This window comes from Pseudonaja textilis, chromosome 1, assembly GCF_049901715.1.
Source record: "Pseudonaja textilis isolate UNSWEBS1 chromosome 1, rPseTex1.2, whole genome shotgun sequence".
Classification (NCBI taxonomy): domain Eukaryota; kingdom Metazoa; phylum Chordata; class Lepidosauria; order Squamata; family Elapidae; genus Pseudonaja; species Pseudonaja textilis.
Genome location: NC_141990.1, coordinates 70,818,926 through 70,830,026, shown reverse-complemented (window position 1 = coordinate 70,830,026; position 11,101 = coordinate 70,818,926). Strand labels below are relative to the sequence as shown.

The 11,101-nt window shown below is 41.7% G+C and overlaps 1 protein-coding gene across 3 annotated transcripts in view; it reads left to right on the top strand.

Annotated features, from left to right (window-relative positions):
* Window positions 1-2,354: 2,354 nt before the first annotated feature.
* DISC1 (DISC1 scaffold protein) overlaps window positions 2,355-11,101 on the top strand; it is a 145,858-nt gene continuing 137,111 nt past the window's right edge. For all 3 annotated transcript variants that reach the window (XM_026705192.2, XM_087937601.1, XM_087937609.1), the window contains exon 1: window positions 2,355-2,478. The gene's annotated coding sequence lies outside the window, so the exon portion shown is untranslated. The remainder of the gene's footprint in view (window positions 2,479-11,101) is intronic.

Genomic DNA, 11,101 nt, shown 5'->3' with positions numbered 1-11,101 from the left:
TGATCCTAAGGAACCTTTCTTCTGTTCAGCTCCATTGATTCCTCTCTCCTTCTAATTTCTTCCCCTTTTGATGCTTTCTGCATACCAACTTTGATTCAAAATATCCTCTAATTCAGGGGTCTCCAAGCTTTTGGACATCAGGAACCACCAAATTCATAATTTTAAATCCCGCAGAGACCCTGGGAAATTCCCCAAAGAGGTCCGCAGGAAAATTCACTACCCCATTTTCCTACTGATCGATCATTCTTTATTTGGGATCGGAGGATACCAGCTCCATTCTCGGGTGAGAAACAGAGACTTTTGGCTTCATGCAAGAAAAGCAGCAGAAGTCTTTCTTTCTCTCCCCCAAACTTCGCCAGAAATGAGTCTTTGTGAGACTTGTTGCATCAGCGCAGCCTCTTGGAGCAGGATGCCTTGCGGGGTCCCAAAGACTCAAGTTCCCCCCCTCCCCTCACTATCTTGTGTTGTTTGCAATGCAAGTGACACAAGCCTTGTGTTCCTGCGGGCCATGTGGGTGGCACAGCCTTGTGTTCCCATGAAGCCTGGATTAATTGCTTTGGGGGGTGCTTTGGAGGTGACATTTCTCTGTAAACCACCAAAATTTTCTTGTGGACCACCAGTGGTCCCCCGACCCACTGGTTGGCGACCACTGCTCTTATTCATGGGTGTCAAACTCAAGGCCCACAGGGTGTTTAGATCTGGCCCGCAGGGCTTCCCTGGAAATAGCAAAGGACCGACCTACAGTGTCTCTGCCAGCGAAAATGGAGCTCTGTTTTCACTGGCAGAGGGTTAGAGGAGGCCGTTGCAACTGAAAATGGAGCTTGGGAACTCATTTTTGCTGATAGAGTGTTTGGGCCACCACAGGCATCCCTGACACGAGTGAAGCTGAGCTTCCCACGCTCACCCCAGCCCCCTGAGGTCAAACACAACTCTGATGAGTCTGTCAATGAAATCAAGTTGGACATCCCTGCTCCAATTCGAGGGCTGCAGTCAAGAAACAGACACCAGAGGACATGTATCCTGATAATGGGACTGAACTGAGAAGAAGCTCCCACCAAGAGGGCTTTAGGATCCAAGGCACTGTCTCACATTAGCTTGAGACGATGTTTCTGCATGCCATGCTAACTACAAGTGTGCGTGTCAGCAACCTATTGTCACTTCCTTTATGGCTGTGCATCATGGGAGCACCAAGTAGCTGCCCCTTTGGCTGTTGATTTCCAACTGCAAGCTGGAAGTCAACCATCAATCAAGACTTCAATATAGATTATAGATTTTTAGAGTAGCATTAGTTTTAATCCTTTTAATCTGCAATATTTTTTGTCCCCGCAGCTGCCTCAACAAGTCCTTATATTTGCAATATGGATATAATAATAATTCTAAATGCAAGACTCTAGACCTGAAATGAAAATGTAATAGAAATAGAGGATGTATAACTATGTTCATGCAACGGCAGTCTTACAGAACTAGTGACAGAATGTTTATGGAGCGTTTTAGAATATTTTGTATCACTAAAATAAAGGCTGAACACTTCCTATAGAACAGTGGTAGTCAACCTGGTCCCCACCACCCACTAGTACGCATTCCCCTACTTTATAAATCACCATTACTGTGGTGGGTGGTTAGAGAAAATTTTACTACTAACAGAGATACAAAAGTGGGCAGTAGGTATAAAAAGGCTGACTACTCCTACTTTAGAATCTCTAGTACCCTCCTCAAAATCCTGTTACAAAACTTCACAGTCAATGCCCATTACTGCTTTTCTCAGAAATATTTAGATCAGGGATTTCCAGTCTATGATGTGTGCTTCCTTTGAGGAGATGCCGACAGAGTCTAGGGCAGATATGAAGAACCTTTTAGTTGTACTTTGTAAGAAAAACAAAAAACAAACCCACCCACCCCTCTTTCTCAGAATAGTAGTTTCAATTGAATAACACTATGGTGAAGAAAGCACATACTCCGGCCATATAATGAAAAGTATTCCTTTTCTTTACATGCTCAGAGTCTTAGTCCAGGCCTTAGAAAGCAGGTTCCAGAACCTTGATTGAAATCTACGAGGAACTGCTACCTGTGATGATGTACCAAATAGTAATCTCTGATGCTGAGCCCCAGAATGAATCCTCAGTCCCAGGGCAGCCAGAAACTCAACAGGAGCAAGTCGCCTTACTAACGGCGCAGTTACTTAAAACCCCAGAAATCCCCGGGAGAGAAAGCTCGGGGAGCAGCTGCGAGCAGAAAGCGCTCTTCCTCTCCAGCCTTGGCGGAGACAGATTGGGATGGCGCGGCCTCCACCCAGCCTTTGGCTGCCGCCCTGGGCCTTCCCGTCGGCTCCGGCGGATGCGAGTGGTTGTCCAGGGGCGGGGAAGAGGCGGCGGCCGAGCCTGGGATGGCGGGAGCGCGCCAGCTGCACAACATCTGCGGGGCCGGAAAGAACTTCCAGCGCGCCCCAGCTCGGGCAGGACGGGGGCTGATTTAACCCAGGTGAGGACGTGGGATTTCCTGGGCTGAGAGGGGAACCAGGTTGGCAGCAGTCGCGCCCTTGCCTCGCTTCCCCTTCCCCTGAGCCACGCCCAGGGGTGCGTGGGAAACAAAATCGCCTCCTGGCCCGGCGACCCCGCTGCCTTCCCGGACCCTCTGCTAACGCCTCCCGTGGGCGCAGCGCCGCCTCTGTTTCTCCTGGTGGGGCTGTGTGAACAGCTGCAAGCGAAATCCCTGTCTTCGTAGTTAACGGAGGTTAGAAGAATACCTTGGAGAACTTTACTTTGCCTCGGAAACTTTCCGTAATCGTTCTCCTCCGGGGACTCCTCCGCCTGACACCAACTACAACCTTGTCTGCTGCGAACCACAGGAGACAGACAGGATGTTGGAGGCAATATAGACAAGGCTGACTTCTTTTCTTGCGGGTCTCTTAACAGTTACTGTGGCTTCAGGCAGCCAAGACCCAGAGGTTGCCGCTGGAAGTGTTCCACCTGTTGGATTGCAGCATTTACAGGATTTTTAAAGAGTATTTTATAGGATCCTGGCAGAGATCAAGGGACGACCTTAGGAAAGGAAATGTTTTGTACATCCCAACAAAACAGCCATTGTATTCTGCACCTATTCATCCAGGAATAAGTCCGTTGTAGCGATTCCTATGCCTCCCCCGTTCCCTTTTATGAGAAAATGATCATGAGTAATTGGTACCAGGGAATGTATGTGAACCATAAGGAGAGCCACTTTTATGCCAGGTAGTTGAAAGCTTAAAGAGCGAGAAGCTTTCTTTGACATCCTCTTCCTCCTCTTTCTTCTCCCCTCTTCCTCTTATATGGTTCAGGGATCATATTATTCCCCTCCACCCCCCAGATCAGAATTAATTTATGCATTTATGTCTTTCTGAATTCAATGCAGCCAACTCATAAAAATCAAGATGCATGAAAAACTGGCTGGGACGAATTTGTTCATTCTAATAACTGAACCTTTCGATCTTTTTCTTACTTAAATTGGCAATAAGAATAAAAACAATTGGCTAAGGACATAATAAGAATTGTAAGGCAGACAATTAGCTTTACTGCCATTCAGAGGGGAATCAAGAATTTAGATATGCCGCAAAGTATTTTTGCTATCTGTATCTTTTCTTCTCTAAAGCTGACTTCAACTTGGAGAGAGCTGTGATTTAAATGGGGGAAGTAGCACACTAAAGGGAACTAAAATCCTTTCCCCTATCTATCCACTTCCGTTGTCTTCATAACAGTCATGAAACTATTTGTTTAAGGAAAAAGAAAATGCAAGATATGAGTCATGGATCTGATTAATCAACTTTCATCTTGGGTCAAGCTAAATAAGTCAGTTGGCCTTGAGGAAAATATACATATACCATTTCAGATGTAGCCTATGTACTTTTGCCATAGGATCCGGCTTATAATTATATCTCTTTTGTCATGTCAATAATATTTATCTGGAACACAGGGACAAATTCTGGCCTTCGAACAAAAATATGCCCATTAAAAACTGTTTAAATGGTATAATACAGTTTGAATCTATCCTTTACTTGGAAAGACATTTGACCTGAATGTGAAAGTACACAATGCAGTTGACTAGGACCTTGATCTTGCAGAGGCCAGCTCTACTGATCATGTTAAATTCCTTGGTGAGGTAATCAAGAATTGATTTATATTGTCCTTTGCTTTTTTAAGATAAGGAGTTCTTGTATTTGTTTTAGATACTAAATATGTGCTAATTGATTGCCTTGATGAGATCATTTTTTTTCCTATTGTCTAGTAGTTGTAAGGGATAAAAATTAAATTACAAAGCAGTATCACAAATGAAGGCAAATATATGTGTCCCAGGATAATGTTGCAGTCATCAGAACCAGAGGTTTAGTCTTCTGAGCTTTTGGTTTCATGCTGGAGTCCAAAATTTCAGGGAACTTCTCTCACATGTGAGCAGGAGTCCAAAAGCTCAGAAAACTAAACCTCTGGTCCTGGTGATTGACACAGATTGGATCCTGCTACAAAGCAGTATGTTTATCACAAAAAAATAGAATAGGATTTTTCATCAGTTTTGAATAGAATTTTCTGAAAGGGGTTGCTGTAAAATAGTGCTGTTTTTTCTGTTCCTGATAGATATATTCTTTTTTTAAATTTTAGACTCAGACCATAGAATAAAAATTGGAAGGGTCCATTGTAAGCCATAAAATTTGGTTCCCTATTTCCATTTGAACGTGTTTCAGTGAAAGAGACCCACAACCTTTCTGAATGATCAATCTACTTTTACTGCCACAAAGTTCTTTTTTCCAACATTCAATAAGAATCTGCCTTTCTTTAACTTAAATCAGTGGTGGGATTCAAACATTTTTATTACCGGTTCTGTGGGCGTGGCTTTGTGGGCGTGGTGTGGCTTTGTGGGGGCGGCAGGGGAAGGATATTGTAAAAACTCCATTCCCACCCCACTCCGGGGGAAGGTTACTGCAAAATCCCCATTCCCTCCCCACCACACTAGCCTGCTTTCCAGCTCCGTTTTCCCGTGCAGGACAACAGAAAAAGACCCAGCCGATCAGCTGGGACTCAGGGGGCAGAAAATAGATGGGATGGGGCTAGTCAGAGGTGGTTCTCTGAACTACTCAAAATTTCCACTACCGGTTCTCCAGAACTGGTCAAAACCTGCTGAACACCCCCTCTGATTTAAATCCATCATTGTCATGTGTTTCTGTACTGTGGAATAATGGAGGACAGGCCCTTGACCCATTGTGGATAAACTAGGAACTCTTTTTGATCTTTTGTAGATGATTGTCTCCATCTACAGTACTGACTGTTGATCAGCAAAAATTATGAGAATAGGTTGTTTTTTTCTTCTTATCTCTCCCTCTGTCTCAAAAAAAAAAAAAAAGGTACAATAGTTTCAGTGTTGAAATACAGCTTTATTGACTGAGTGGCTATCTTACTTTTCAGTTAGTGACAAACCTTGTAAACATTCTAGAATTTCGATATGATGGGTACGAATTCCAAACATTAGATATGAATTATTTCCTCGTAGAAGACATACATCCCTTGCCTTAAGCTAGCAAGGAAGATATTTTTTTCCTCTTTCCTACCTACAGTGTGTTTTGACTCACTGGGCTTCCTCCATTGGATAAAACTGGGCTAAACACCCTACAAAATTAGATTGAGGACTACAGATTATTTCTGTTGGTAGTATTGTCTCAATCCAACAGAGGGCATTCTAACCTTAGATTTACACTCAATTCTGCAGCTTTAATCCTTAGATTAAAATTTCTTCTTTTATGGATCCTGAACATTTATTTAGTGTATCTCAGTGCAGGAAGCAGAAATAACCATATGTTATGCTAATTTGGAAAACATAATTATATTTTTATTAAAAAGAACCCCTTTGACACAGCTATCACAAATTGTAGCCAATATCTTTTGAAAATGTCCTGAAACATTTGAGTTTTTATATCTTCCTGTTTGGGTAGTCATGCGAACTATGCTTATGGAGTGAAGAATCCTTCAAAGAGTGGAGTCTGTACAGCTCATTTTAAGCTTCTTTTCTGTGCTGTTCTTTCAGTTTCATTCATAGTTCCCTCAAGAGTCAAAAGGCTTTCATTTTGATGATAATGCCTACACTGTTCCTCTGGAATTAAAAAGTCTCTGTCAATAGGGTCCTTTGTATCGTCAGTGGAAAATGTGCCAAAAAGTCTCTAAGTTAGACAGATACTTTATGAAATCTCCATCATGTTATCTGATTAATAATTAGTTTGTTTGGATAGTTTCATAACAAAATATCACTTGGTTGAATAGTCATATTCCAATGAGCAATTAACAGTCTGATCTACTTCATTCTAAGGTAGAAGTTAATTCTATCATATTTAGTAAATATTTGTTCCCAAATAAGTTCGTATAAGACTGAAACTGAGAAAATAGAGTGTTCTAGAACAGGCTTTTGTTGTACATTAAATGTGCAGGTTGGAGGTGGTGATCGACATCATTTTCTGTGGGACCTGTATTTTCTCACTTCTATATGTCATCTTACAAGCAGGAATTCATTATGGTTGGGAAGAAGTAACAGAACCATTTTTTAAACTTTCAGTGCTAGGTGTTCTTTTTAAGCAACATACCTTTTTCATATGAGGTATTTACATGAAGCTGAAAAAATTATATGTTTCTTACCAATAGGAGAATCTATGATTATTATGTTTTTATTCTATTTAAAAACCTTCTTTTTCCATTTGTATATTAAACATGTACTCCAGACCTTCAGCAGCCAACAGCAAAAAATCAGAACACTTTGAAATATTCTTAGAATTTAAAATAAAAAAAACAGAAATCTAGAAAGAGCAGCATATTACAACTATACTGAAATATGTAAGATATTCAAAAGCAGATTAAAAACCTACATGTGAAAAATTAAATGCATTATAAAAAGAAAATGCTTTACTGAGGATTTTGGTTTAGCTTCTGGAAGGCCATTTATGATAAAATAACCCAGGCAAAATGTGAATATTCTCTCCAGATGAAGGCTGTAAAATTATCTGTGCTGATTTCAGAGTTCATCTTATCAACCTAGATGAGTGGTGGCTAACTTTTTTGGGCTCCTGTACCAAAAATTGCGCATGCACCAGCCTGTACGCACTTGCATGCCAGCACCCAGAATGCATTGTGTGCCCCCATCCCCATGCCCCCTGTGCATTCACGTGCAATTCCTCCCTGCCACCCCCTTACCTGCACTGCGCTTCACAGCTGATTTTTTGGCTTGGTTTGAGACCTTTTTGGCCTCCCAGAGGAAAGGCTTTTCAGGATGAATTATAGGCCTGTTTCATCACTTCCTGTAATACCGGAAGTGTTACTTCCTGTAATACTGGAAGTGACAAAATGGTCCTATAATGTGTCCTGAAAAGCCTTGCAGAGGCTTTTTCCAAGCCTCTGGGAGGCTGAAAAAGGCCTCAAACCAGCCAAAAAATCAGCTGTGAGGTGCACACATGTGCAGTGAGGTAAGTTTGTCTGTGGCTCGCGTGCCAGAACAAATGGCTCTGCATGCAACTTGTGCACACATGCCATAGGTTTGCCATCATGGACCTAGATGGACCACTTGGTAGTTCTGCTGTGTTTTGAAATGAGCCTTCGTGATCTGTGATTTGCCAGATCCTTCCCTGTATTAGCCAGCCTTGTGGGGTTGTGTGAGAAATTTGATCAATATTGATTTTTTTTTGCTACTTATGTAGGACTTCATTGATGGAGATGAGAAAGAGAGAGAGTAGCTGAGTCAGGGATGTTAGATAAAGCAAGACTGGTTATCTGTGATCTGCCTTTTAATCGGCATGATATGCAGGCTTGTCTTAAAGTGTCTGATAGAAAGAACAGCTTTTGTTAATCTCTGTATAAACTGTGAAAATAGATCATTAATATCTGCTATTTGCCAATAAACAACTGAAGCCAACACCATGGGACATCATAAGGGTGAGTAGAAAGAATTCACAAATCTTTTATGTGGCTTAGGGGAAAAATCATTTTGTATGAATATTGGTTTCTCTTTATTACAAAATTTCCAGACTTGTGTGCAGAAGGCAAAGTTGACGCTTGAATAATTAATGTGAATAATGAACAATAGCATCACTTCCCTCTTACCTGTGTAACTGAGAGATTTCATGGGAAAAGGCCTTATGGAGCAGAACTTAGATCCAAGCCCACTAATTAGTCTGCTGAGCTGGCTTTCAATGGTAGATGTTGTTAAAAGGTGGTGGCAAATGAATTTGTTGATATTGATCTTTCCATTATAAAGGTGGACAAGACACGGAAAATGATCTGAAATGCTTGAGGGTATAGCATGAGCTTTCACAAGGCTTCTGTTCTTGTGTTCCACTTTTTGAGTAACTGCACACAAACAGGCTCAAAAGAGAGAATCGCAAACAAGTAACCACAAACAATTGCTACTATCTTTTGTGTGTAAGGAAAAACAAATAATTAGCCGTTGCTTTATGTGTCATGAAACTCAAGTGAAAGAGGTGGGACTGAAATAAGAGGTAAAATTAGGAACCACAATTGAAAGGGCACTCCTCTTATAAGTAATGAACTGATCCTAACTGGTGTTTCTTGTCCAGATGTCCAAATCTACAGTATAACCTCAGGGAACCCATATTCTCAATTAATAATTTATATCTTTCTATGATCATTCTATAACTTGCTACTTTCTATAAACTTGCTACTATCAAAACATCGTTTAAACATAAACAAACAAACCAATAAATGAGACACTCACTTGCAACTGAAACAAAAAGCTTTTGGCTCTGCAGGGAATATAATGGCGAAATCTCCTGGATTGTCTCCCCATATTCCTTGATGTCATGAGAGATGTATCCCCTGAGACCAAAAGGCCATTACAATGTTCTTAGATTTCTGTTGTATTCTTTCTCCAAGGCTAAAGGATACTCAAATAAGAATAAGAAAGCTCCAGCCTCCCACAACACTGGATTTATAGATAGATTTAATAAAGACTGCATCCAAGGCTAAAACAAGGATAGTTACTTTTGGGTTACAACTGAATTTTGGACTTTGGTGCATCCCTTGGAAACATCCTGGAAACAAAGTAGAGCAAAACTTGTTGCAGAGTGGGCTTTCTCTCTGAAGGCTTATAGGAATGGCTAACAAGCATGGGAGATGCTGCAGCAGAGGCTTATTGATATCACGATGCAGGGATATTGAAATAGGCTACCTCAAATGTTATACTCAGAATTGGATTACACATTCTGCAGATAGTGTGATATTTCAGCTTATTTCTCCCTAAGTTTTGGAAGTGTTTAGCCTGTCCTGTTTTAATATCGTCCCTTCAGAGGTTTTCCCTCCACTCCACTCAAGAAGTAACTTAAATGGATCATGTATGATTGAAGCATTGGCCTATTTCTTTCTGTACTGCCTCTTTGATAGGAAAATTGGTACCGCCATTATTGAGGAAAGAAAAGAAAAGTATCAGATATTCTAGATGATTATCCTTGCACATAAAGACTGAAATGATGTAGAGAGTTACAAATTTTTTTTTGGTAGTCAGCCTGTCTGTCATCACTATGTTTCAAGGGAAGGGTTCTGACCCAAACCTTGTTCCAAGGAAACAAACACAAAATAGAGGGAACAGCAAAACCTTTGAATGATTCTTTACAAATTCCGTTCCTTCACGGTTAAAAGGTCATTTCAAACTAATTGTTTCTAATAAGAACGAGCCTTGCCAAGGTTGGAAAGGCTGCCAAGAATACTAGGTAAAGTTACTAAAGTTACTATTTCAAACACAAAGAGTCTCCAAACACCAACCAAGATACTCCGAATGTCCACAAGGCTTGAGTGCAAAAACTTCTTTGCTTCCTGCAAAGAACTCCGGTTTCTCAGCTGGCTTTTATCTCTTAAGGGAGCGGCCATTACCTTGCAGCCTTACTCCTGAGTCACCCATGCTGCTGCAGTTGCTCTTTTCTTCGAGCAGGCCTGCATGCACGCGCACTGGGCACAGGCTCCTCGTGGACCTCTTCATCACTAATGCCAACCTCCACAATTTCTGAAGGCAGCATTCCACTCCCTGATGGCCTTGGCCCCATCCCTGCATCACACGAAGGCTCCTCATCTGAGTCCTTGCTCTCCGAGACCTCAGCCATCCATACCTGCTGCCAGCAAACCACAACACAATGTGAAGATATAAAGGGGTTGCTATTATTCCACAGTATTGTATTTTGCACTGATTTTATGTAAAATCTCTTATATTTTTGTTATAATTTTGATACAGGCCTGAGATGGTAATAAAGATTATTGAGCATGGCCAAAAATTTGCTGCCCTTTTACATTTTTGGGTTGATTGAGAAATATTCTTAGTGCAGGAATTACAGCAGTGGTGGAATTCAATTCTTTTTACTACTGGTTCTGTGGTGTGGTTTGGGGACGTGGTGGGGGAAGGTTACTACAAAATCCCATTCCCTCCCCACCCCACTAACCTGCTTTCCAGCTCTGTTCTCCTGTGCAGGGCAACCAAAGATGACCCATCTGATCAGCTGGGACTCGGGAGGCAGAGAATAGATGGGGGCAGGGCCAGTCAGGAGGTGGTATTTGACGGTTCTCCGAACTACTCAAAATTTCTGCTACTGGTTGTCCAGAACTGGTCAGAACCTGCTGAATACCACCTCTGAATTACAGATACATAATATATTAATTGTGCTTCTGTGATATCAAGTGTAAAGACACTTGTAGTCTACACAAGGACATTAGGGAGAGAAAAGTGATGGACGATGGAAATGGAGGTGAAGGTAACAATGGGGAAAATATTGAGTATTTTGCTATATTAAAATGTTGAGTTTGATCAAATTCCATGGAAATAGTGGGTTTGGGATAAAGATATAAGGATGTGGTCTTTGGGGGTTTGAGCTTTTTCGGCGACAGACTGAAATGGTGTCTCTGTGCGGTTTCGATCTGTGCTCACTGCTGGAGCACCCCAAGCCGGCTAGTTTTGGGGCTAAGCCACCCCATAGAGGTGGTGAAGAAGGGGGAGATTGCTTGCAGGGTTGAGGAGAGCCGCATCTCTCCTCCCCAGCTGGCCATTATTCCCTTTCCCGAAGGTGGTTGCAGCAGTGGTCAGAAATGGCCACCACAAAGAAGAACTC